Source organism: Pongo abelii, chromosome 11, assembly GCF_028885655.2.
Source record: "Pongo abelii isolate AG06213 chromosome 11, NHGRI_mPonAbe1-v2.0_pri, whole genome shotgun sequence".
Classification (NCBI taxonomy): Eukaryota; Metazoa; Chordata; class Mammalia; order Primates; family Hominidae; genus Pongo; species Pongo abelii.
This window is the reverse complement of record NC_071996.2, coordinates 117,658,452-117,684,564: the sequence shown is the minus strand read 5'-3', so window position 1 is coordinate 117,684,564 and position 26,113 is coordinate 117,658,452. Positions and strand designations below refer to the sequence as shown.

At 36.1% G+C, this 26,113-nt stretch overlaps 1 protein-coding gene and 1 pseudogene across 4 annotated transcripts in view; one reads left to right on the top strand and one right to left on the bottom strand.

Annotated features, from left to right (window-relative positions):
* Positions 1–26,113, bottom strand: part of SPAG16 (sperm associated antigen 16) — a 1,150,408-nt gene that overhangs the window by 115,683 nt on the left and 1,008,612 nt on the right. The gene's annotated exons all lie outside the window — the stretch shown is intronic.
* On the top strand, positions 11,910–13,626 carry LOC100448261 (large ribosomal subunit protein uL18-like; annotated as a pseudogene).

The following is a 26,113-nucleotide window of genomic DNA, read 5'->3' as shown; positions in this document are numbered from 1 at the left end:
TTTTCAGTAGAGATGGGGTTTCGCCATGTTAGCCAGGCTGGTCTCAAACTCCTCGGCTAAAGCAATCCACCCACCTCGGCCTCCCAAAGTGCTAGGATTACAGGCATGAGCCACTGTCCCTGGACTTCATATCCCTTCTATTCCAATTAAGGAGAGCTTAGGGAGGGAGGGTATTCAAAATCCCTTGAGTACCAACTGTTGGTATAAGTTATTTATTGTGAGTAGGATTCAAAAAATATGCTTAATAAATGCTAGCTAGCAAAAACTGTTTCATCAGAGTGTGGAGTAAGTTTAGGGTTTTGTTAAAATCATTTCTCATGGTATGAGTGTTAGCAGAGAGTTTGCTGTATAACAAAGCAGGCATTGATAAAGAAGTTATCTCATGGATTCATTAGTTGAATAATGCCCCACCCACTTTTGCTCCTCGGTTGCCAGACTTCAAACTTGTCAGAAGATGGTGATGAGAGCAGAGATTCTGGTATCAAAAATGGAGCGAAGTGGTAGACCTGAGCACTAACCTCTTGATGATAGAGCTAGGTACTATTTATTTTACTCCTCAACCTCTCCAAATGATCAATGGGCCTAAATTCCCCAGACCCTAGGCAGATGGCACTGTGAACGTAGCTAGAGCAAGTGCTCATACAGGGATGCAGGCATTATCATTCTTTTCCAATAAATCAAGAATTTTGTATTCTGTGAAATAAAAATCAAGTGTGTATGAGAACAGTCATGAATGTTGGCTACATACTAAAGAGTCAAATCTAGCTAGATGTGTAGTGGCATCAGAAAAACATATTGGGAGAGGCATTAAGATCATCCGCATTATTATGTTTTGTTTGATAAACTCTCTTCTTTGGGGAAGACACCTGTAAACATAAAGCAGGTTATTTAAAGCCAGCTAAAGATTGAATATACACAGCCAAATATCAGACAATCTTTGGAGTCCTTATGACTAAATTCATGACTTGCTGCTAACAAAGTTCGATTATTAACTATAGTTAGGGTTGGTAGATGGCAAGTATGCAGTGGCAAATCATGAATCACTGCTCATCACAGATCTAGGCTCTTTAATAAGTACAGTTGGCATTTCAATTAATAATATTTTGGCTGTCATAAGGGAAAAGGGTTGACTAGATGCAGCTATTATATGCCTCTCCATAAAATGACACCAAAATAGCAAGTAGATATTCATAGTTCAAATGAGTCATCTACAAGAGAACACCAATATTCGACAGAGAAAATACTGGAAGCAACAAAGTCAAAGAATGAAAGGGAAATGAGGCAGCCTTCTCAATTTGGATTGACTGGGAGCTGGAAGAAGCCCTGGAGCTGATGGTGCTGCTGCTACAGTCAGGCCAGGGAGAGATAAGGGAAGCCAGACATTTCATACACCCAAAGAACAAATCGACTGCTGCTGCTGTGGGCTGTTGTGGGACTAAGATATGAGGCAACTGTATGTCCCATAGTTGCCTGTCTATGTTGCTGTCATTGAGAGTGGCCCCACCTTCCCTGGTTGTAGGCCCATAGCTGGTACCATTCAGAAAGCTTAGTCTTCAAAGGCCTGCATTCTGCCCTGGGGCCACTGCTACCAGAGCTGCCACAGGAGGGAGATGGAAGGCCAGGAACTTTCACATGTCCCAAGGACAAATACCACTGCTGCTACTGCAGAACCAATGCATAAGCAAACCATGAGCTCCACAGCTGCCTTCCTAGGCTGCTCCCACTGAGAGTGGCCCCACCCTCCCCAGAAGCAGACTCATAACACAGCCACTGCTGTCCCAACCTGAGCATTCTGCTAGTGACCTGGGGAGTATTCTGCCTCTGCCTATCATACATAGTGCCTGAACATACTACCAGGGGTCCTGATGACAAATCTGCTCACCAGCTTTCATCTGAACAGTACCCAAGCACACATTCTAAAGGCCTAGGGATTACCAGACCAGCTCACCATCAATGGCACTTGAACACTACTGCCAGGGTCTGAGGTCAGGACTATCCAACCTACCAATACCACCACTGCAGACACTAACCCATATGAGCCAGCTGCAGGTCAAGGGACTTGCCCATCCAGCCTGTTGCAGCCACTGACAATACCAACACCAACATGAATTGGTGTTCCATTGGGTTGTGCTACCACTGCTTATGCCATTATGCACACCACACCACTGCCCAGAGGCCCAAGAACCCATGCACAAGCCTGGCCTACTGCTGCCACTACTGGCATCTGAGAAAGCCACCTGGGGGCCCAAGAATTGGCCTGCCTGAATGTGTTAACACCAGAGCCAGCATACATTGCTCTATGGCTCAAGGTAAGGCATGCTTATCCCACCACTACCACCACTGGGACTCAAAGACTGGACTATCCAGCATCCTTGTCCCCAGTAAGACTTTACCACATTCTTCACTAATAACTGTGTTCTAAGCCCTAAGCCACCAAGGAATTCAAAGATACCACTGACACTTTACAGCTGATCAAATCACAGATACTACAATATTGCATGCACTCAAAATTGAGGCCAAAGTTCTCTACCCAACCAACAACATATATAAATCTTCAGGAAAATGTCTTTCCCTACAAAAGTAAATTTAAAAAGTTGGAAGAAGCAACTACTACACCAGATGCACAGATATCAATGTAAGGATACAGGAAGCATAAAAAAGCAAGGAAATATGACACCTCCCAAAAATATAATTTTCTAACAACATATCCCAATCAAAAGAAATTCATGAATTCTCAGAAAAGTAATTCAAAATACTGAGTTTAAAGAAGCTCAGAAAGATAAATAAAAGTTATTAAAGCAATACAGAGAAATCAGAAAAACAAGTCAGGATATGAATGAGAAATTTTCCGAATAGCTATTTAAAAAAAATCAGAAATACTGAAAATGAAAAATTTATTAAATGAAATATAAACTACATCTGAAAGCTTCAATAATAAATAAGATTAAGCAGAAGAAAGAATCTCAAAACTTGAAGATGGGTGTTTTGAAATTGAATTATCAATGTCCCTGAGGGTGAAGAGAAAACAAGAGTTTAATTAAGATCCTATTTAAGAAAACAATAGATCAAAACTTTACAAGTCCAGCAACAGATTTACACACCCAGATACAGAAGGCCCAGTGATCCCCAAACAGCTACAATACCAAAAATTATCCACAGCATATTATAGTCCAACTATCTATAGTCAATATTAAAGAGAAAACTATATAAAACAGCAAGAAAAGCATATTGTCACCTATAAAGGAACTCCCATCAGACTAACACTGGGGTTCAGCAGAAAACTTTTAGGGCAGGAGAGAATGGAATAGCGTATTCAAAGTGCTTTAAAAAAAGACAAACTTCCCACTCAAGGATATCATACACAGCAAAATTATTCTTCATCAATAAAGGGGAAATGAAGTATTTCCCAGACAAGCAAACACTGATGGCCCTTCACTGGCCCTACAAGAAATGCTTAAGGGACTCCTAAATCTGGAAGTGAAAAGACAACATTTACTATCATCGAATCACATGAAAGTATAAAACTTACAGATAAACCAAACACACAAATGAAGAAGAGATACAACCCAAATTGTACCACTACAGAAAACTACCTAACCACAATAGCAAATGAAAGAAGAAAAAGAAAGGAAGAAAAAATATACAACACAACCAGAAAACAACAATATGGTAGGAAGTAAACCTTACATATCAATAATAACCTTGAATGTAAATGGATTAAATTCTCCACTTAAAAGATATAGACTGGTTGAATGGATAAAGAAACGTGATCTAAATATATACTGCTGACAAGAAACACCCTTTACCTACAAAGACATATATAGACTCAAAGTGAAGTGCTGGAAAAAGATATTCCAAACAATAGGAAACCAAAAGCGAGCAGGAGTAGCTATGCTTATGTCACATAAAATCAATTTTAAGTCAAAAACAGTAAAAAACCAAAGAAGGCCATTATATAATGACAAAGAGATTGTTCAAGCAATAGGAAATAACAATTCTAAATATATATACACGCAACACTAAACCACCCAAATTCATAAATCAAGTATTACCAGATCTAAAGAGAGAGGTACACTTCAATACAATAATAGTAGAAAATGTTAATACAGTAGATTTAAATTGCACTTTTAATAGAAACAGTAGATTTAAACTTTACTTTTGACCAAATAGACCTAACAGACATTTACAGGACATTTTATCCGAAATTACAGAATATACATTCTTCTCATCAGCAAATGGAACATTCTGCAGGATAAACCATAGTTTGGGACACAAAATAAGTCTTAACAAATTTTTTATAAAATAGAAATCACACTAAGCATATTCTCAGACTACAATAGAATAAAACTAGAAATCAGTAAGAGGAACTTTGGAAACTATACAGATACATGAAGATTAAAAACATGCTTCTGGATGACCGACCATTGGGCCAATGAAGAAATTAAGATGGAAATCAAAAAATTTCTTGAAATAAATAAAAATGGAAATACAAAAATACCCAAACTTGTGGGAGACAGCAAAAGCAGTGCTAAAAGGGAAATTTATAACAATATTTACATTTAAAAAGTAGAAAGATTTATAATAAACAACCTAATGATGCACCTCAAGGAGTTAGGAAAGCAAGAGAAAGTGAAATCCAAAATTATCAGAAGGAAAGAAATAGTAAATATCAGATCAGAGCTCAATGACATAGAGATTGTCACAGCTATAATAACCCAAACAGCATGGTATTGTTATAAGAGCAGACACATAGACCAATGGATCAGCGAGTCCAGAAGTAAGTCCATATATTTATTGCCAACTTATTTTTGATAAAGGCATTAAGAACATATGCTGGGAAAGGACATCCTCTTCAATAAACGGTTCTGGGAAAATTAGATGTACATATGTAAAATAATGAATCTGGACTGCTCTCTCTCTCCATACAGAAAAATTAACTCAAGATCCATGAAAGACTTAAACATTAGACCTGGAACTGTAAAAATACTAGAAAAAAGAACATAGAAAATACACTTCAAGACATCAATCTTACAAACATTTCATGGCTAAGACCCCAAAAGCACAGAGAACTATAACAAAAATAGACAAATGTGACTATTAAACTAAAAAGCTACATAGCAAGGAGACAATCCGTTGAGTGAAGAGACAACCTGTTGAATGGGAGAAAATATTTGCCAGCTATTCATGCAACAGAGGCTAATATCTGAAATATACAAGAAACTCAAACAACTCAACATTTAAAAAAAATCCTATTAAAAAGTGGGCAAAGGGCCGGGCATCGTGGCTCATGCCTGTAATCCCAGCACTTTAGGAGGCCAAAGCAGGTGGATCACAAGGTCAGGAGATCGAGACCATCCTGGCTAACACGGTGAAACCCCGTCTCTACTAAAAATACAAAATATTAGCCGGGCATGATGGCAGGTGCCTGTAGTCCCAGCTACTTGAGAGGCTGAGGCAGAAGAATGGTGTGAACCGGGGAGGCTGAGCTTGCAGTGAGCTGAGATCACGCCACTGCACTCCAGCCTGGGTGACAGAGCAAGACAACGTCTTAAATAAATAAATAAATAAATAAATAAATAAGTGGGCAAAGGACAATAGACATTTCTCAAAAAGAAATGATCAAGTGGTATATGACAAAATACTCAGTATTGCTAACCAGCAGGGACATGAAAATTAAAACCACAATGAGGTATTACTTTACCCCAATTAAAATGGCTCTTACTAAAAAGACAAAAAAAATTTAATAGATGCTGATGAGGATGTGAAGAGAAGGGAACTCATACACTCTTGGTGGGAATGAAAATTAGTATAACCACTATAGAAGACAGAATGGAGATTTCTCAAAAAATCAAAAATAATACTACCATAAGATTCAGCAATCGCACTACTGGGTATTTATCCAAAGAAAAAGAAATATGTGTATCAAAGGGATACCTACCTGCGCTTGCATGTCTTTGCAGCACTATTCAAAATAGCAAAGATATGAAATCAACCTAATTGTCCATAAATATGTAAGTGGATTTTTTAAAAATACAGTATATCTACACAAAGGAATACTGTTTGGCCATAAAAATAATAAAATTAGGGCATTTGCAGTAACATGGATGGAACTGGAAGTTGTTACATTAAGTGAGATAAGCCAGACACAGCACAACAGATACTATATGTTTTCATTCATACGTGGGAGCTAAAAAAGTTGATCTCATGGAGACAGAGAATAGAACTATAGATGCCAGAGGCTGGGAAGGGTGGGATTGGGGGGGGTAAACCAAAGTTGATTAGTGGGCACAGGTATACAGTTAAATAGAAGAAATAAGCCCCAATATTCAAAAGCACAGTAGGGTGATTATAGTTAGCAACAAATGTATTGTATATTTCCAAGTAGCTAGGAGAGAGGACTTGAAATGTTACTAACACATAGAAATGATAAATACTCAAGGTGATGGATACCCAAAATCACCTGACTTGGTCATTACCTATTCTACATATGTAACAAATACTAAAATACAGATATGTGAAGCATTTTGTTTCAATAAAACACTTTGTGCTAAGATTAATGAAAACTGGACTTTTAAATTTCCTCACACACTGATTTTTCAAGTACATGAGTCAAATCCATTTCCAAGATGTAATTTCCTATTGATATTGATACTTTCATAGAAATCAACTAATGTGAATGCATTCAATTGCAATGATTAGAGAGAAAAATCAGTATTTTAAGATATTGAAACTCAAAAAAATAATACTGCCTCAAATAGATGAGCAGATGAAAAGTGTTGCAATTTCTGAAAGCCCACACCCAATTATGGTCTGATCAAGCTGCATTGGCAAGAAAATTCCACTCTTAGAGGACTGATTCCTTTTAAAGAGATTTAATCTCTTTGGATTCATTTAACTACAGAGCACCACTCTTTAAAAATGCGAATATATCAAATACAATAATAAATCTGCGAACTGTCGGCTTATATTTTATTTCATGATGCCATTTCTATAATGGGATACAGAAGGAAATCACTGATAAGTTCTTATAACAGAAAAGATAAAAGAAATGAAATTTGAAGAGTAATTTCTACTTTCAAATACTTTCAGTGCTTGTACAGATAGAGTTCAGCAATGATTCAATGTCAACATTTCAGTGGATATAATCAATAGGAAATGGTTCAGAAAGTAACAGGCCATGCATGATTATGGCATTGCTAAATATGCAAGGAGGAAAGGTAAGTTAGTTTTGTGTTTCTGATGGTGTAATTATAAGATGTAGGGAATCTTATACCAAAATAAATATGTAAATAAAATACCTTTCCTGAAGAACTTTATTAATCTCTCAATATATCTTTTCAGTCTTAATTCATAGCTAATTCAGTAAATTTAAAATAATTAGAAAACAGTCTTTCATGGCAGTTACAATTCAAATTAAGAGACAAGGAAGATGAGATTCATGGAAGTGATCCATCATTAGCCTACTATGGATAGCATTAATAACTTCATAGGTCAATCATTTTTAGTGATTCTAACGCAGCCAGAGAATATCAGAACAAGTTATCACTGTTATTTTTTATTTTATTTTATTTATTTATTTATTTATTTGTTTATTTTTGAGACAGAGTCTCACTCTGTCACCCAGGCTGGAGTGCAGTGGTGCGATCTTGGCTTACTGGAACCTCTGCCTCCTGGGTTCAAGTGATTCTTGTGCCTCAGCAACCCAAGTAGATGGGATTATAGTTGTGCACCACCACACCCAGCTAATGTTTGTATTTTTAGTAGAGATACGGTTTTGGCATGTTGGACAGGCTGGTCTCCAACTCCTGGCTTCAAGTGATACGCCCACTTTGGCCTCACAAAGTGCTGGGATTATAGGTGTGAGCCACCATGCCCAGCCTCTGTTATTTTTTTATACCACTATTTAGTCATTTATAGTATTATTGGGGTTTTACATGGATTTTTGGAGAAATAAATTACATAAACATTCATATAAACTTTTTGGGATCCCTGAAGATTCTTTGTGTGTGTGTGGTGAGAACACTTAATAAGAGCTTAGCAAATTTCAAGTACACAATACAGTACTGTTAACTATAGTCACATTATTGTACATTAGATCTCCAGAGCCTATTCATCTTGCATAACTGAAATTTTGTATCCCCAGACCAACATCTCCCCCTTACTCCCTTCACCACAGCCCAGCAACCACCACTCTACTCTCTGCTTCTTGAGTTCAAATATTTTAGGTTCCATATAGAAATAAATAATGTAGTATTTATCTTTCTGTGGCTGGCTTACTTCACTTTGCATAATGTCAAGTGATGTACAAAAGTTAACTCAATGGAATAAGACCTACACACATTTCCAAAAATCATGAAACTACTAGAAGAAAACATAGGGAAAAAGCTTATTAACATTGGTCTAGACAATGACATTTTGGCTATGACACTGAAAGCATAGGCAACAAAAGCCAAAACTAGGAAAGTGGGATTGCATCAAACTAAAAGCATCTGCTTTTTAGCAGTTTTTTTAGTTATTATTTATTTATTATTATTATGATTTGAGATGGAGTCTTGCATTATCGCCAGGACTGGAGTGTAGTGGTGTGATCTTGGCTCACTGCAACCTCCCTCCCAGGTTCAAGCGATTCTCCTGCCTCAGCCTCCTGAGTAGCTGGAAGTACAGGCACCTGCTGCCACACCCAGCTAATTTTTTGTATTTTTAGTAGAGATGGGGTTTCATCATGTTGGCCAGGCTGGTCTCGAACTCCTCGTGATTCCCCTGCCTCGGCCTCCCAAAGCGCTAGGATTATAGGTGTGAGCCACCACGCCCGGCTAGCAGTTTTAGTAGTTAAGTAGTTCAGTAGTTTAGTGGGTTTTGGTAGTTTTTCATCTGAACAGCAAATGAAACAATCAACAGAATGACATAGAAACTTATGGATTGGGAAAAAATGTTTGCAAGCCATACATCTGATAAGAGCTTAATATCCAAAATATGTAAGAAACTGTTACAACTCAACAGTTGAAAAAAAACAAAACCTCAAATAATCTGATTAAACAATGAGCAACAGACCTGAGTAGATACTTTTCCAAGGAAGGCATACAAATGGCCAACAGGTATATGAAAAGGTGCTGTCATCACTAATCATCAGGGAAATGCTATTGAAAACCACAATGAGGTATAGTCTCCCACCTGTTAAATTGTCTATCATCAAAAAGATAAAAGATACATATTGGCAAGAATATGAGGAAAGAGAACATTTGTACACAGTTGGTGGGAGAGTAAATTGGTACAGCCATTATGGAAAACAGTATGGAGGTTCCTCAAAAATATAAAAATAGATCTATAATAGAGCCAACAATCTCACTTTTGGGGATAAATCCAAAGAAAGAAAATTAGTATATTAAAGAGACATTTGTACATCTGTTGATTGCGGTACTACTCATCATAGCCAAGACATGAAATCAACCTAAGTGTCCATCAGTGGATGAATGGATAAAGAAAATGTGGTTACACACAAATACACATGCACACACACACACACAGAGTAGAATATTATTCAACCTTAAAAATGAGTTTATTGGATAAAAGATAATTTGGTAATGAAGTTTGACTAGATTGGAAAAACTGAAAGACTTTCTTACCTAATGAAGGCATCAATCATTTTCAACTTACATAATGTTTAGCTGGACTCTTAACTTTCTGCATCTACAGATCTCAACAGAATACTATACAAAGACCTCCAAATGAATATACACTTTTTCTTTTCGTGGACAAAAGGAACAGAGTGCTCCTGAGAGTCTCCTACCTGTGGTTCTTTGATAGGTGCTGTGGAGCTAGAGAAACATGAGACAGATGCACCACCAAAAGGAGAAATACTATATAACTTAGTGCCAGATGCTATATATAGACCTCAGTGTTCTGGAAAGTTAAGGAAGAAGCAAATCAAACTAAAGGAGATCAAAGGGATGAGATAAGCTGAGTTTTGGAGAACTGATACAATTTATCAAGACAAAAAGGAAAAAAGAAGAGCAATATGACATGACATAAAATAATCAGCCCTTGTTAGTGACCTAGAAGATAATATTTGTGTTTTTTCTCATAACGCCGTCTCTTTCAGAGGATATTCACTGCAGGGTATTTCCTTACACCCCAAAAGAGGGGTGCTATATAAGGATATGACCTAGTCATGAAATCTCTACTTAAGAATGTACAGTGCTTATTTCTAGATGTTATCTGGAAGTCTAACTGAAAAGCTCTCAAATCAATAGGATAAGTTTTGATTATTAATTAGCATTTTCATGACATCTTAGTGAATGCTTCCATTGTGCTTTATTTAATAAATTACTGATTTTATTGCCCCCTTTATTCATTGGTAATTTAAAGAAGTTTATAATGTTAATGTCTTGTGTTTTTCTAAAGATTAAATTCAAAGTACTGTTGTACAAATAAGCAGAGCTAGAACTATCACAGATGAGAAAGGAATTGGCTGAATATCTTTATCCTTAATGCCGCAGTGTTATATGTGTACTTAAAGCAATTTGCGCATTAAACAGAAACTATTAGAGCAGCAAAAATTCTGCCAATATCAGCAGAAAGCATTAGTTTGGAGTACAATCTTTCTTCTAAATTTTGGCTAAAGCTTTTTATTTTTTATTTTTTGTAAAGCTAATTCTACACTTTAAAACAGTGGTTTAGAGTATTATCTCCAGAGTGTTTCTTGCTCCATAACTTAATGGATCTTTCTGTTTCCACATCTGTAAATTAGAGGTAAAAATAGCATCAAACTTATAGGCCTTGTGGCAATTAAAGAAGTTAAGATATGTAATGTATTTAGAAATACCTAAAGTATTTAAAGGAGTGCGAATATGTGAAGTGTTATACAGTGCTAATATGGGGCTGGCATATATTTAACACCCTATAAGTATTTGCTATTATTTTTGTGGTAGTTGTTGCTGCTGTCATGACCAAACTATAAATCAACAAGAAGAGACCAAAGTCTTTACACTTTTAAGAAGACTGGTTCACACATGTTATTATGATAATAATTCAACAAAATAACTGATGCAGGCAAGATAAACAAATTACCCAGGCAGTAAACCTGTGTACAATCAATTTACTGACAGAAGACTGGTGGGCCCTGCAATTATTAATAATTATTAATAATTATCACAGTTATATACTTTTATGTGTTTGCTAGGCTGCATCTTTTCTTACATGTATAATTTTTTAGAGTATTGGTTGTTGTCATCTATATATCTCACGCTGAGTCAGTATCGGAGTTAGGTGGAGGCTCCTGTCAATTTTTCATCTGAACCTGCTGTGATCCTCTTTGTCTTTTCTCAGCAAATCTGTCAGTCGAAGGTAAAGGCTTCTTCCACCTATTTAGAAAATCCATTATGCTATCATACATAATACGTCAAGTTGAAGAAACCTACATAGTGTCTCACAGTTTTGGACTGGATATTATGAGACTTGAAATCTGGTTCCAGCACTTGTTGCCAATTACTCCTCATATCCTAAGTTAGCCATTTAAAGTGAGCTCACTCTGGCTTTTATGTATTGCGGAGATATAGTACAAGGTTTCTGTGGTCTTTTCCGCTCTAAAATTTTCATTCTAAGATTGTAGAAAAAAATTAATTAAAAATTAACAAACGGTATTTCTTTAAATTCTTAGTCAAAAATCTAGAAGAATATATCTGCAAAATTGTGTCCTGTTAGAATAGGTGGTAAGAATCACTAGGAAATAATGCAATTCCCAGATAAAGCTTCCTCTGTATTTAGAAGAAATAATCAGTCTATCAATTGACTAAACACAAATGTTTTATACAATAAATTAATATTAATCTTAGGAAATACTGAATTGACAGATTTGAACCAGGAACAAAATCCACTAGTGTTTATCAGTGTTATTAAATATTTCTCCTCATTAGATTTATTGTGACTATAGTAGAGTACCATTTTCTTTTTTTTCTGATAACACTTCTTTTCAGCAATTTTATTATAATTGATTCAATCTATATCATTTATAATTTATATTTAATTTATGATATTTTGGATTTCTAAATGTTTTAAAACATGCTTTATTCATATTTTAACAGCGTTAAAGTATAATTGATCTGCAATAAAATGTACACATATAAAGTGTACAATTCAATGTTTTAACGCATGTATACCCTTCTGGATCCTTTATCGCAATCAAGATAGTAAACATATCCATCACCTCTGAAAGTTCCTTTGTTCTCCTTTATAATGAGAGATTAGAACCCACTGCAATCCTCTCTACAGGAAGCCACTGATGTGCTTTCAGTTATATAGATTACTTTGCATTTTTTTGAGTTCTATATAAATGGGATCACACCATATGTACTGTTTTTTGACTAGCTTTTAAAACTCGTATCATTATTTCTAGATTCATCCACACTGTGTTTATCAGTAGTTTATTACATTTTATTGTATGGACATACTACAATTTGGATGATGGTCATTTGAGTTATTTCTAGTTTTTGACTATTGAATATAAAGGTTCTATGAATATTTGGGTACAAGTCTTTGTATGGACATATGTTTGTTTTTGTTTCTTTTAGGAGTATAATGGCTGAGTCATATGGTAGGTAGGTATATATTAAACTTTCTAAAAAAATGTCAAACTATTTTCCAAACAGGTAGGAGTCATGCCATTTTACATTCCCACCAGGAGTGTATGAGAGTTCCCATTCCTCCCTGTCATCAACTTCATCAGAAATCAGTTGCTCCCTCTTTCCCCACCTAGCGCTGCTGGGTCTAGAAGTCTCTGCCAAGCCGCAGACGTGGGCATTTGCTCTGCAGGATGTGGTTTGTTAAAATGGTTAAGAATAAGGCCTACTTTAAGAGACTCCAAGTGAAATTTAGAAGACAATGGGATGGTAAAACTGATTACTATGCTCAGAAACACTTGGTGATACAGGATAAAAATAAATAGAAAACACCCAAATGCAGGATGATAGTATAACAGATATCATTTGTCATATTGCTTATGCCTGTATAGAAGGGGATATGATAGTCTGCACAGCATATGCACACGAACTGCCAAAATATGGCATGAAGGTTGGCTTGACAAATTATGCTGCAGCGTATTGTACTGGCCTGCTGCTGGACCACAGGCTTCTCAATAGGTTTGGTATGGACAAGATCTATGAAGGCCAAGTGGAGGTGACTGGAGATGAAGGCCTTGCCAGAACTACTACTAGCAATAAACTTTTTGGCGCCCTGAGGGAGCTGTGAATGGAGGTTTGTCTATCCCTCACAGTACCAAATGATTCCCTGGTTATGATTCTGAAAGCAAGGAATTTAATGCAGGAGTACACCGGAAGCACATTATTGGCCAGAATGTCGCAGATTACATGTGCTACTAAGTAGAGGAAGATGAAGATGCTTGCAAGAAAGAATCCTCTCAATATATAAAGAACAGCATAATTCCAGACATGGAGGAGAGGTATAAGAAACTCATGCTGCTTTATGAGAGAATCCAGTCTATGAGAAGACACCCAGGAAATAAGTTAAAAGAGGTAGAACCATCCCAAAATGTCCCTTGCTCAGAAGAAAGATCAGGTAGCTCAAAAGAAGGCAAGCTTCCTCACAGCTCAGGAGCAGGCTACTGAGAGCTAAACCAAACAGTTTTCCATGAAGATTTTTCAGAAAGACGATAAACTTAAAAAAAAAATACCAACAGCAGTTGCCCATATGTGGATCTATTTCTGTAATCTCTACTCTGTTTCTTTGACCAAGTTATTTCTTTATGCCAATCCAATAGTCTTGATTATTGTAGCATCATAATAAACCTTGAGAGCAGATAGTGTTACTACTCCAAATCTGTTCTTTTTCAAAGTTGTTTTAGTGATTCTATATTTTTTTATTTCCATATGAGTTTTAAAATAAGCTTGAAAATTTCTTCAATTAAGACCTGCTAGGATTTGAACTGGCATTGTATTTAATCTATAGATAAGTTTGGGGAGAAATGACATCTTAATCATTTTGAGTCTTCTGTTGATGACCAAGTATAGCTCTCTATTTATTTATGTCTTATTTTTTTCTGCATGTTTTTTAGTTTTCCTGGTGAATTACATTGCCTGATTTCAAATATTAAACCAACATTGCATTACCGACATCATCTCTATTCGATCATGATTTCTGTCCTGGTATTTATACTTTCCTTTCTGCTATGTTGAGTTAATTGTCATGTCTTCTGGTGTCTTAAAGTGATCGTTGGTGTCATCAATTTGAGACATCTTTTCTTTAGTAATGTCAGCATATAGTGCTATAAATTCCTAAGAACTGCTTTAGTGTCATTCCTTAGTTTTTGCTATGTTTGTATTTTCATTTTCATTCAGTTCAAAATACTTTTTCATTTATTCTTTGATCCATGGGTTTTTTTGATTTTCAAATATTTGGGGACTGACTGAATTTTAAGTCTATCCTGTTTTAGTTAGAGAAATACATTGTGTGAGTTGAATCTTTTAAAATTCACTAAGACTTATTTTATGGCTTAGTATATATCGTATATATCGTGGTCAATGTTTCATGTATACTTGAAATGAATATGTGTTGTGCTATTGATGGATAGTACTACAAATGTCAATCAGTTTCCTCACATGTATGTCCTGATCAGTACTCTGATGAATACTTGAGGAGTACCTTATGTAAATATTTGGGGTTCTTTGTGTATCTTTCTCCTCTCCAGAGCTCTATTCTGTGAATTCCAAAAGCCTTGCTATCCCTGGGCTCTCATTTTCATTTCCTTACCTTACAGAGTTCACCAATTTCCATCTGGGCTCTCCTTTCTAGAGTTGTGGCTTAGAAATTCTCTGAAAGCAGGAAGGTGATGCAAATGTAGGGCTGTGTTTTTCATCTCTCTGGGTTCCTTGTACTTTATTGCCTAGTGTTTTGCAATTTTAAAAAAAATGCTTGTTTCTCAGGAGGTTGAGGAGGGCAGATCACAAGGTCAAGAGATTGAGACCATCCTTGTGAACATAGTGAAACCCAGTCTTTACTAAAAATACAAATATTAGCTGGGCATGGTGGTGTATGCCTGTAGTCCCAGCTACTTGGGAGGCTGAGGCAGGAGAATCATTTGAACCCGGGAGGTGGAGGATGCAGTGAGCTGAGATCGCGCCACTGCACTCCAACCTGAAGACAGAGCGAGACTCAAAAAAAAAAAAAGCTTGTTTCATATATTCTGTTTGTTTTTGTTGTTGCTTGTTATTGTTTCAGGCATGAGGGTACATCTAATTACTGTTCCTCTAACTTAGATAGAAGCAGAAGTCAAGTACACGTTCAAAATAAAAAATCTGCAGTGGTGTTTAAAAGATGACACAGGAAAAATGGCGTTTGAATCACTTGCTTGCGGTAATGTCTGTAATCAAAGTTCCACATTTAGGTTAAAATGCAGTTTTTAATTATTCTGTGAATCTTGTTTTCTGAAGTTTCAAATGTAGGTATAAAAACAATTCTTTTAGGTTGAAACACAAACATTAAGAAAATAAATTATTCCATTTGAAAAGAGGGATTTGTGTGCATTCACCATAGCATAATCCAAAATCAAATGTGAGCTTTAAAGGGAATAATTGAAAGTTGAAGGCTCTCAACTTTGCCCCTCATATTTCCTCATTTTATTTACCAGAAAATAAGTTTTTTCTCAAAGATAGTGCTTCTTAGGAAAATATCAAGATTCATAAGGCATTTAGATAGTCTCTTTATAGAAGGACTATATCAGTCCCACGGTAGCTCAAATATACCATTGTATGATACAGTTCCTCCACCTAGACAAAATAAGGTTAATAATCTTTCATACCTTGAAAGAGGATGGGGTCCGGTTCCAAGATGGCCGAATGGGAACAGCATGGTCTGCAGCTCCCAGCGTGATCCATGTACAAGATGGGTGATTTCTGCATTTCCAAATGAGGTACCTGGTTCATCTCATTGGGACTGGTTGGACAGTGGGTGCGGCCCACGAAGGGCGAGCCAAAGCAGGGTGGGGCGTCACCTTACCCGGGAAGTGCCAGGGATCTGGAGATTTCCCTTTCCTAGCCAAGGTAAGCCATGACAGACTGTACCTGGAAAAACGGGGCACTCCTGCCTAAATACTGTGCTTTTCCAACCGTCTTAGCAAACAGCACACCAGGGGATTATATCCTGTGCCTGGCTCGGCGGGTCCCACGCCCACAGAACGTTGCTCACTGCTAGTGCAGCAGTCTGAGATTGACCTGCGACCTACGAGGCAGGAGCCTGGTGGGGGGGTGGGGGCATCCGCCATTGCTGAGGCTTGAGTAGGTAAACAAAGCAGCCAGGGAAGCTAGAACTGGGTGGACCCCACCACAGCCCAGCAAGGTCTGCTGCCTCTGTTAACTCCACCTCTAGGGGCAGGGCATAGCTGAACAAAAGGCAGGAGAAACTTCTGCAGACTTAAACGTCCCTGTCTGACAGCTCTGAAGAGAGCAGTGGTTCTTCCAGCACGGCGTTTGAGCTCTGAGAACGGACAGACTGCTTCCTCAAGTGGGTCCCTGACCCCTGTGTAGCCTAACTGGGAGACATCTCCCAGTAGGGGCTGATTGACACCTCATACAGGTGGGTGCCCCTCTGGGACAAAGCTTCCAGAAGAAGGATCAGGCAGCAATATTTGCTGTTCTGCAATATTTGCTATTCTGCAGCCTTCGCTGGTGATACCCAGGCAAACAGGGTCTGGAGTGGACCTCCAGCAAACTCCAACAGACCTGCAGCTGAGGGACCTGACTGTTAGAAGGAAAACTAACAAACAGAAAGGAATAGCATCAACATCAAGAAAAAGGACATCCACACCAAAACCCCATCTGTAGGTCACTAAGATCAAAGACCAACGGTAGATAAAACCACAAAGATGGGGAGAAACCAGAGGAGAAAAGATGAAAATTCTTAAAACAAGAGCATCTCTTCTCTTCCAAAGTATCGCAGCTCCTCACCAGCAACAGAACAAAGCTGGACAGAGAATAACTTTGACGAGTTGACAGAAGTAGGCTTCAGAAGATCAGTAATAACAAGCTAAAGGAGCTAAAGGAGGATGTTTGAACCCATCACAAGGAAGCTAAAAACCTTGAAAAAAGATTAGACAAATGGCTAACTAGAATAATCAATGTAGAGAGACATTAAATGACTTGTTGGAGCTGAAAACCATGGCACGAGAACTATGTGACGCATGCACAAGCTTCAGTAGCTGATTCGATCAAATGGAAGAAAGGGTATCAGTGATTGAAGATCAAATTAATGAAATAAAGCAAGAAGAGAAGTTTAGATAAAACAGAGTAAAAAGAACTGAACAAAGCCTCCAAGAAATATGGGACTATGTGAAAAAACCAAATCTATGTTTGATTAGTGTACCTGAAAGTGATGGGGAGAATGGAACCAAGTTGGAAAACACTCTGCAGGATATTATCCAGGAGAACTTCCCCAACCTAGTAAGGCTGGCCAACATTCAAATTCAGGAAATACAGAGAACACCACACAAAGATACTCCTCAAGAAGAGTAACCCCAAAACACACAACTGTCAGATTCACCAAGGTTCAAATGAAGGAAAAAAATGTTAAGGGCAGCCAGAGAGAAAGGTCAGGTTACCCACAAAGGGTAACTATCAGACTAACAGCAGATCTCTCGGCAGAAACTCTACAAGCCAGAAGAGAGTGGGGGACAATATTCAACATTCTTAAAAGAATTTTCAACCCAGAATTTCATATCCAGCCAAACTAAGCTTCGTAAGTGAAGTAGAAATAAAATCCTTTACAGAGAAGCAAATGCTGAGAGATTTTGTCACCACCAGGCCTGCCTTAAAAGAACTCCTGAAGGAAGCACTAAACATGGAAAGGAACAACCAGAACTAGCCACTGCAAAAACATGCCAAATTGTAAAGACCACCAATGCTAGGAAGAAACTGCATCAATTAATGGGCAAAATAACCAGTTAACATCATAATGACAGGATCAAATTCACACATAACAATATTAACCTTAAATGTAAATGGGCTAAATGCCCCAGTTAAAAGAGACAGACTGGCAAATTGGATAAAGAGCCAAGACCCATCACGGTGCTGTATTCAAGAGACCCATCTCACATGCAGAGACACACATTGGCTCAAAATAAACGGATGGAGGAAGATCTACCAAGCAAATGGAAAGCAAAAGAAAAGCAGGGGTTGCAATTCTAGTCTCTGATAAAACAGACTTTAAACCAACAAAGATCAAATGAGACAAAGAAGGCCATTACTTAGTGGTAAAGGGATCAATTCAACAAGAAGAGCTAACTATCCTAAATATATATGCACCCAATACAGGAGCACCTGGATTCATAAAGCAAGTCCTTAGAGACCTACAAAGAGACTTAGACTCCCACACAATAATAATGGGAGAACTTAACACTCCACTGTCAATATTAGACAGATCGACGAGACAGAAGATTAACAAGGATATCCAGGACTTGAACTCAGCTTTGCACCAAGTGGACCTAACAGACATCTACAGAACTCTCCACCCCAAATCAACAGAATATACATTCTTCTCAGCACCACATCCCACTTATTCCAAAATTGACCACATAGTTGGAAGTAAAGCACTCCTCACCAAATGTAAAAGAACAGAAATCACAACAAACTGTCTCTCAGACCACAGTGCAATCAAATTAGAACTCAGGATTAAGAAACTCACTCAAAACAGCACGACTACATGGAAACTGAACAACCTGCTCCTGAATGACTCCTGGGTAAATAATGAAATGAATGCAAAAATAAAGATGTTCTTTGAAACCAATGAGAACAAAGACACAATGTACCAGAATCTCTGGGACACATTTAAAGCAGTGTGTAGAGGGAAATTTATAGCACTAAATGCCCACAAAAGAAAGCAGGACAGATCTAAAATTGACACCCTAACATCACAATTAAGAGAACTAGAGAAGCAAGGACAAACAAATTCAAAAGCTAGCAGAAGGCAAGAAATAACTAAGATCAGAGCATATCTGAAGGAGATAGAGACACAAAAAAACCCTTCAAAAAATTAATGAATCTAATCTAATTAACAGTTTCTCTTTTTTAAACTTATTTATGTTTTTCTGAGACATAGTTTCACTCTCGCCACTTAGGCTGGAGTGCAATGGCACAATCTTGGCTCACTGCAATCTCCGCCTCCCGGGTTCAAGTGATTCTCCTGCCTCAGCCTTCCGAGTAGCTGGGATTACAGGCACCCACCACCATGCCCAGCTAATTTTTGTATTTTTAGTAGAGACGGGGTTTTCCATGTTGGCCAGGCTGGTCTCAAACTCCTGACCTCAGGTGATCCACCCGCCATGGCCTCCCAAAGTGCTGGAGTTACAGGCATGAGCCACCACACGTGGCCAGTTTCTCTTAATAAGGTTTCAACATATTGTTTGAAGTCATAATTTTCTTCCAACTTATTAGGAGATTAGAAATAATAACTTACCAACAAACTTCTAAATTTATGAACTTTTGCATAAACTAATTATTAAAATGGATATAGATATGAAAAAATACTTGGTATCATAAGGGACTTATTTACATTCAGTACCTCTGATGGGGAAAATTTTAAAAATACAGTTATTTATTGTTTGAATAAAAACAAAGCTAAAGAATTCTTTTTTTATCCCCATTACTACTTTGGAAAACTTCCTAATTTCCTATGTCCCACAGTCTTAATTGTTGAAATAATAATGCAGTTTGGCTGGCTTACAACATGGATACTAACTAGTCATTGGTTTTAGAGAAAACAAAAATGCAAAAAGTATCAGAATTATACTTTACCCTTCAAATTAATTTACTGCTTAAATTAAGATCTCAAAAGTCACAGTTTTTCAGTAAATATTTGTTTTTTCACTCAGAAATCATTTCCTAGACTTTTACTTTCTATTGGGCACCGTTTTCTGCGCAGTGGGTATATTCAGGAAAAAGGTAGAAAAAGGTTACTGTACTCATGGAACTTACACTTTGTTTCAGAAGACAGCTACTGAATAAGATAATTATTGTGACACATTCTGTGAAAGAAATAAAAAATGTGCTGTGACAGCAAGTACCTCTGATGGGGAGCTACTTTATAGATAAGATGGTCAGAAAACACCCCTTTACAAGATATTTAAATATCTAGGATATTTAAATCCAAGAACTGTAGGGCTATGGAGACAACCACAGGACTAATCAAGGATATGCATTTCAGGCATATGGGAAAGCAAGTGAAAACTCCTAAAATGGCAAAGTTGAGATATTCTAGGAGTAGAAAGATAGCTAATACATTCACTCATGAGAATATAAAAGCCATAGGTTGACTGAAGATAAAGTTGGACATGTAGTCAGGAGCCGTATCATAGAGGCTCATGAGTTCCATTTGGAGGAGTTTAGTTTGCTAAGTACAGTATGTTGTAAGCAGAAAGTGACAGACCACTCAAATTGGTATCCCGAAGAAAAACTTAGATCCCAAGATACTTTTTCTATTTTATCAACCAACAGATTGAAATTACACTTTCTCCTATGAAAGTAAAAAATACCCACAAAGGACTTCATTTTTACTTTTTAAATATGTTTGGATTATGGTCCAAAAGAAAGCTTGAACTGTAAAATACTTGAACAAAGACTATGCAAATGGAATTAACAGGATGGTTAAGATGCAGCCAATGTTCAATAACGTTACCATTCCATGTCTAATCTGCTAACTGAATATTTATGTAGATAAGTAGACTGCACTGGAAAATTATTCAAGTCAATACATTTTTAAGTGCATGATCTTGTACCTGGTGTTCTAAGGGATACAAAGATGAGTGTGATGAAATTCTAATTTTAAAGGAATTAAGACTCCAATGGGAGGAGACAAGCTGTGAAACTAAACATATTGATAATAATGGACCTAAAAGTCAAAAGACATTCTCTTTCCTTTAATCCAAATTCTGTCTCTGGCACTAATTCATTATAAGATCTCGATCAGGAAATAACATTTGCCTTTAAGCAAACATTTCAGGATAAGTTCAATTTTAAAGATAAATAGAGGATACAAGGTGACCCCCATGATTCAGAGGTCATTGTTTGGACTTCTGGTTTCAGCTTAAGTGCTCAAGATAGATTCTTCTCACAGACCTTCTCTGCTTTGCAATTATTTTCTCCTGAATTAAAATCTTCTTTAGAAGTACCTGGCAAAGATCTCCTTTAACAGCTACATGACATATGTTTCACCACCCCCTCCTTCCAATAAGTAGATTGGAGTTATAAAATACATGCAATATAATTCTCATGGCATTACAATTTGTAGTTTGGCATAGAGTGGATTGAAATAGTTTTGAAAAATTGAATGTACACTGAATTTAATGCATTTAGTAAAAAACTCATGCTTCAGAAAAGATAGACATTTAACTAATCAAAAAATAAATAATAATGTCATTTATTTAAGCAAAACACACATATGCACACATACACACAATTAGTGTGCACACACAATTCTATGCTCACCAATTCCAGCCATAATCATGCAAAGAATAGGCATATGTCCAAAGATCAAAGGAAATCATTTAAAATGGAATTCAATTTCTATATTTGGGAGGTCAGATTAGGCTAGATGTTTTATTTTCTTCTCTAAGTTATGAAAAAATCCCATTGATTTTATCAAAAGATTTTATAATAAAAAATTTTTAAATGTCATTTCTCTTCAGAAAGACAACCTTAGGCAATTCCCTTGATTATGATATGCTAATTTTGGATTTTCATGTTTAAACTGAAACAAAGATATTTTGCTATCTATATATTACATGGATACCTTAAGAACATAAATGTCCACCATTATAATTTAAATTTTTAAAACTTTGCAAATTTTTCCCAGAAGATATTGAAAAGACAAGTAGCTGATTATTGTGTTTCTAACATAATTCTTTCTATAAATAAAAGTCTGGCAAATTGTTATTAAATATGATTTTTAGAGATCGGTAGAACTTAGTAACATTTACATGCAGCCATCTCTGACTTTCAAAAAATTACTGCTGAATAGCATAGAGAAAAGCGTTTTATACAGCTCTTACATGCATGGCCTGTATTAATGCAGAAATCTAGAAGCTAATGGTATATCTAATGGCACATAAATACACAAATACACACACACACACACACGCACACCCTTCAGATGCTTGCTGCCTCTTGTTATATTCATTAAGCCACACCATAATTTCTCTATTGTTTACTTTTATCATAAATTCAAATGCCATCTGTTAATTTGTTTATTTTCAGTCATGTTGGTTCTTCTTTCAGCCCCTGAAAGACAAAATACTGAGTTTTTGGATGACGTGGTTGGTCCTACATAATTTTCCACTAAAATGCCATTAGGTATTTCACTTAAGACAATGTCAAAAATGTTTCATTCATGCTGTCAAAAATGATAAATTTACTTTTTTAAGGCTGAATAGTATTCTATTGTGTAAATATATCACATTTTAAAAATCCATTCATCCACTGATGGACACTTATATTGTTTCCATATCTTGACTGTTGTGAAGAGTACTACAATCAACATGGGAGTGCAGACAACTCTTCAACATACTGATTTCAATTCCTTTGGATATATAGACAGTAGTGAGAGTCCTGGATCTCACAATAAAGGAACGTTCATACTGTTTTCCAAAATGGCTGTATTAATTTTCAATACCACCTACAGGGTATGAGGGTTCCCTTTTCTCCACGTGCTTGCCAACACTTGTTATCTTTTGATAATAGTCGCCCTAACAGGTGTGAGGCAATCTCTCATTGTGGTTTTAATTTACATTTCTCTTATAATCAGAGATGTTGAGCATTTTCTCATGTATCTGTTGGCAATTTGTATCTCTTCTTTTGAGAAATGTCCATTTGAGTCCTTTACTCACTTTTTAATAGGGTTACTTGTTTTCTTCTTATTAAGTAGTTTGATTTCCTTGTATATTTTAGCTATTGCCCTCTTATTTGTTATATGAGTTGCAAACATTTTCTCCTGATCTATGGGTTTTCTCTTCACTCTGTTGTTTACTCTACTGCGCAGAAGCTTTCAGTCTGATATAAGCCCATGTAGTTCCATACAAATTTTAGGGTTTTTTTTTCTATTTCTATGAAGAATAACATGGGAATTTTGATAGATATTGCATTGAATCTATAGAATGCTTTCAGTAGTATGGACATTTTAACTATTAATTCTTTCACTCCACAAAAGAATTTATTTGTGGGATATCTTTCCATTTATTTGTGATATCTTTATTTTCTCTTGGTGCTTGTGCTTTTGAGGTTATATCCAATAAATCATTGCCCAGACCATTCAATGTTATGGATATTTTCCCATTATGTTCTCTTTTAATAGTTTTATAGTTTCAGGTCTTACATTTAAGGTTTTAATCTGCTTTGAGTTGATTCTTATACAAGGTTTGAAATAAGAGCCTATTTTTATTCTTCTGTATATGAATATCCAGTATTCCTAATATCATTTTTTGAAAGGACTGTTCTTTCCCCATTGTATGATCTTGGCACCTTTGTCAAAAATCAATTCACCATAAATGTATGGGTTTATTTCTGGGCTCTCTAGCCTATTCCACTTGTCAATGTCTCTGTTTTTATGCCAGTATCATACTGTTTGGATTATTATAGGTTTGTAACATATTTTGAAATCCAGTAGTATAGTGCCTCCAGCTTTTATCTTTTTGGTAAAAGTTACTTTAGTTATTCAGGATTTTTCGTAGTTCCATACAAATTTTAGGATTTTTTTTTCTATTTCTGTAAAGAATGACATGGGAATTTTGATAGGTATTGCATTGAATCTATAGAATGCTTTGGGTAGTATGGACATTTTAACAATATTAATTCTTTCAATTCACAAACATGGGGTATCTTTACATTTATTTGTGATATCTTTTTTTCATCAATGTTTTATGGTTTTCAGTATACAGATATTTCACTTCCTTGGTTAAATTGACTCCTAAGTATTTTATTCCTTTTGACACTTTTGTAAGTGGGACTGTTTTCTTAATTTTTTTTTCAGGCAGTCTGTTGTTAGTGTGTAGAAACATTACCGATTTTTTGTAAGTTGATTTTGTATCCTGAAACTTTACCAAATTTGTTTATTAGTTCTAACATTTTTTGTTGGATTATTTAATATTTTTTCTATAATATCATGTTGTCAGTACACAGAGACAATTTCACTTTATTCTTTTCTGTTTGGATACCTTTTATTTCTTTCTTTAGCCTAAATGCCCTATCTTGGATTTTCAGTATTATGTTGAACAGAAGTGGTCTTAGAGAAAAAGCTTTCAACTTTTCACCATAGGTACGATGTTAGTTGTGGGGTTGTCATATATGGCTTTTACTCTGTTGTGGAACATTCATTCTATATCTAATTTGTTGATCTCTGTTGACTGTTCACAATGTTTAAATAGGTCTGCTCCAAAATTAAAGTCTATTGGCAATACATAAGGGACTTGAAAAACTTCCATGCAAATCATTCAACATTACTAAGATTCTAGCTAGCATTACTAACATTCTTGTGGCAATGTATTCTAGATTCAGTTGGACTTACTACATGCTACAGGCAGAACAAACAAAATAGTAATACTTTTGTTTGAATGTTGCTGCCTCTTCGCTACCCTAGTTTTCATTCCTATTAGTTGTCTGTCTTTGTTACTTACAAAGACACTCATAGATAAGGACTTGAACATACATCATTATGTGTCTGTGAGTTTTGTTAAATGCATTTCTTGTTCATTCATTTATTCATTAAATAATTTTCAAGTAGTGTCTTAGACCCTGTGGATAGAGCAGTAAACAAAACAAACTGAGTCTCAGCTCACGTAGGACTTATAGAGAAATAAAAAGTAAGAATGAAAATAAATAAAGGACAATATAATTTTAGATAATGGCAATGCTAGGGGAAAATTGGAATAATGGATCAAAGAGTGATTGGTTGGGAGGGACTGCTTTAGCTAGGGTGATTAGGAAAGGCCCCTTTGAGAAGTTGACATTTAAATCAGAATACAAATGACAAACAGCAATAAAAAATTATTAGAACTCACAATAATTAACTCAAAATGAATCATAGACCTAAATGTAAAAGGCAAAACTATAAAACTTCTATAACATAAATAAAAGAAAATCTACATGACCATTGGTTTGGTGACAACTTTTTAGATACAACACCAAAAGTTTGATTCATAAAAAAATTATACACTGTACCTCATTAAAATTAAAAACTTCTGCTCTGCAAATGACATGCTAAGAGAATAAAAAGATAAACTAAAGACTGGGAGAAAATGTTTGCAAAACACGTATTAGATAAAGGGGTTATATCCAAAATATACAACAAACTTTGAAAACTCAATCATAAGAAAATAAATAACCCAGTTAAAAAGTGGGCAAAAGATCTGCACAGACACACCATCAAAGAAGATACACAGATGGCAGATAAGCATATGAAAAGATGCTCAACATCATATGTCATCAGGAAATTGCAAATTAAAACAACAATGAGATACTACTGTACACTGATTAGAATGGCCAAAATCCATAATGTGGATATAACAAATCCTGCTGAGAATGTGGAGCCAACAGGAACTCAAATTCATTGTTGGTGAGAATACAAATTTGTACATCCACTTTGGCAAACAGTTTGGCAATTTCTAACAAAACTTAACATACTGTTACCATATGATTCATCAATATTGTTCTAAGCGTTTACTCAAAAGAGTTGAAAACTTATGTATACATAAAAACCGGCACATGAATGTTTATGGCAATCTTTCCCATAATTGCAAAAACATGAAAGCAACCAAGATGTCCTTCAATAGGTGAAATGATAAACAAACTGTAGTAAAGCCATAAAATGAAATATTGTTCAGTGCTAAAAAGAAATGATCTATTAAGCCATGAAGAGACATAGGGGAACCTTGAATCCATATTGCTTAGTGAAAGAAGCCAGTCTGCAAAAGCCGCAAACTATATAATTCCAAATATATGACATCCTGGAAAAGGCAAAAATATAGAGACAGTAAAAAGAATTTGTGATTGCCAAGAGTTTAGGAGGAAGGAAGGAGAAGGGATAAATAGGTGGCGCACAGGGGAATTTTAGGGCAGTACAACTATTC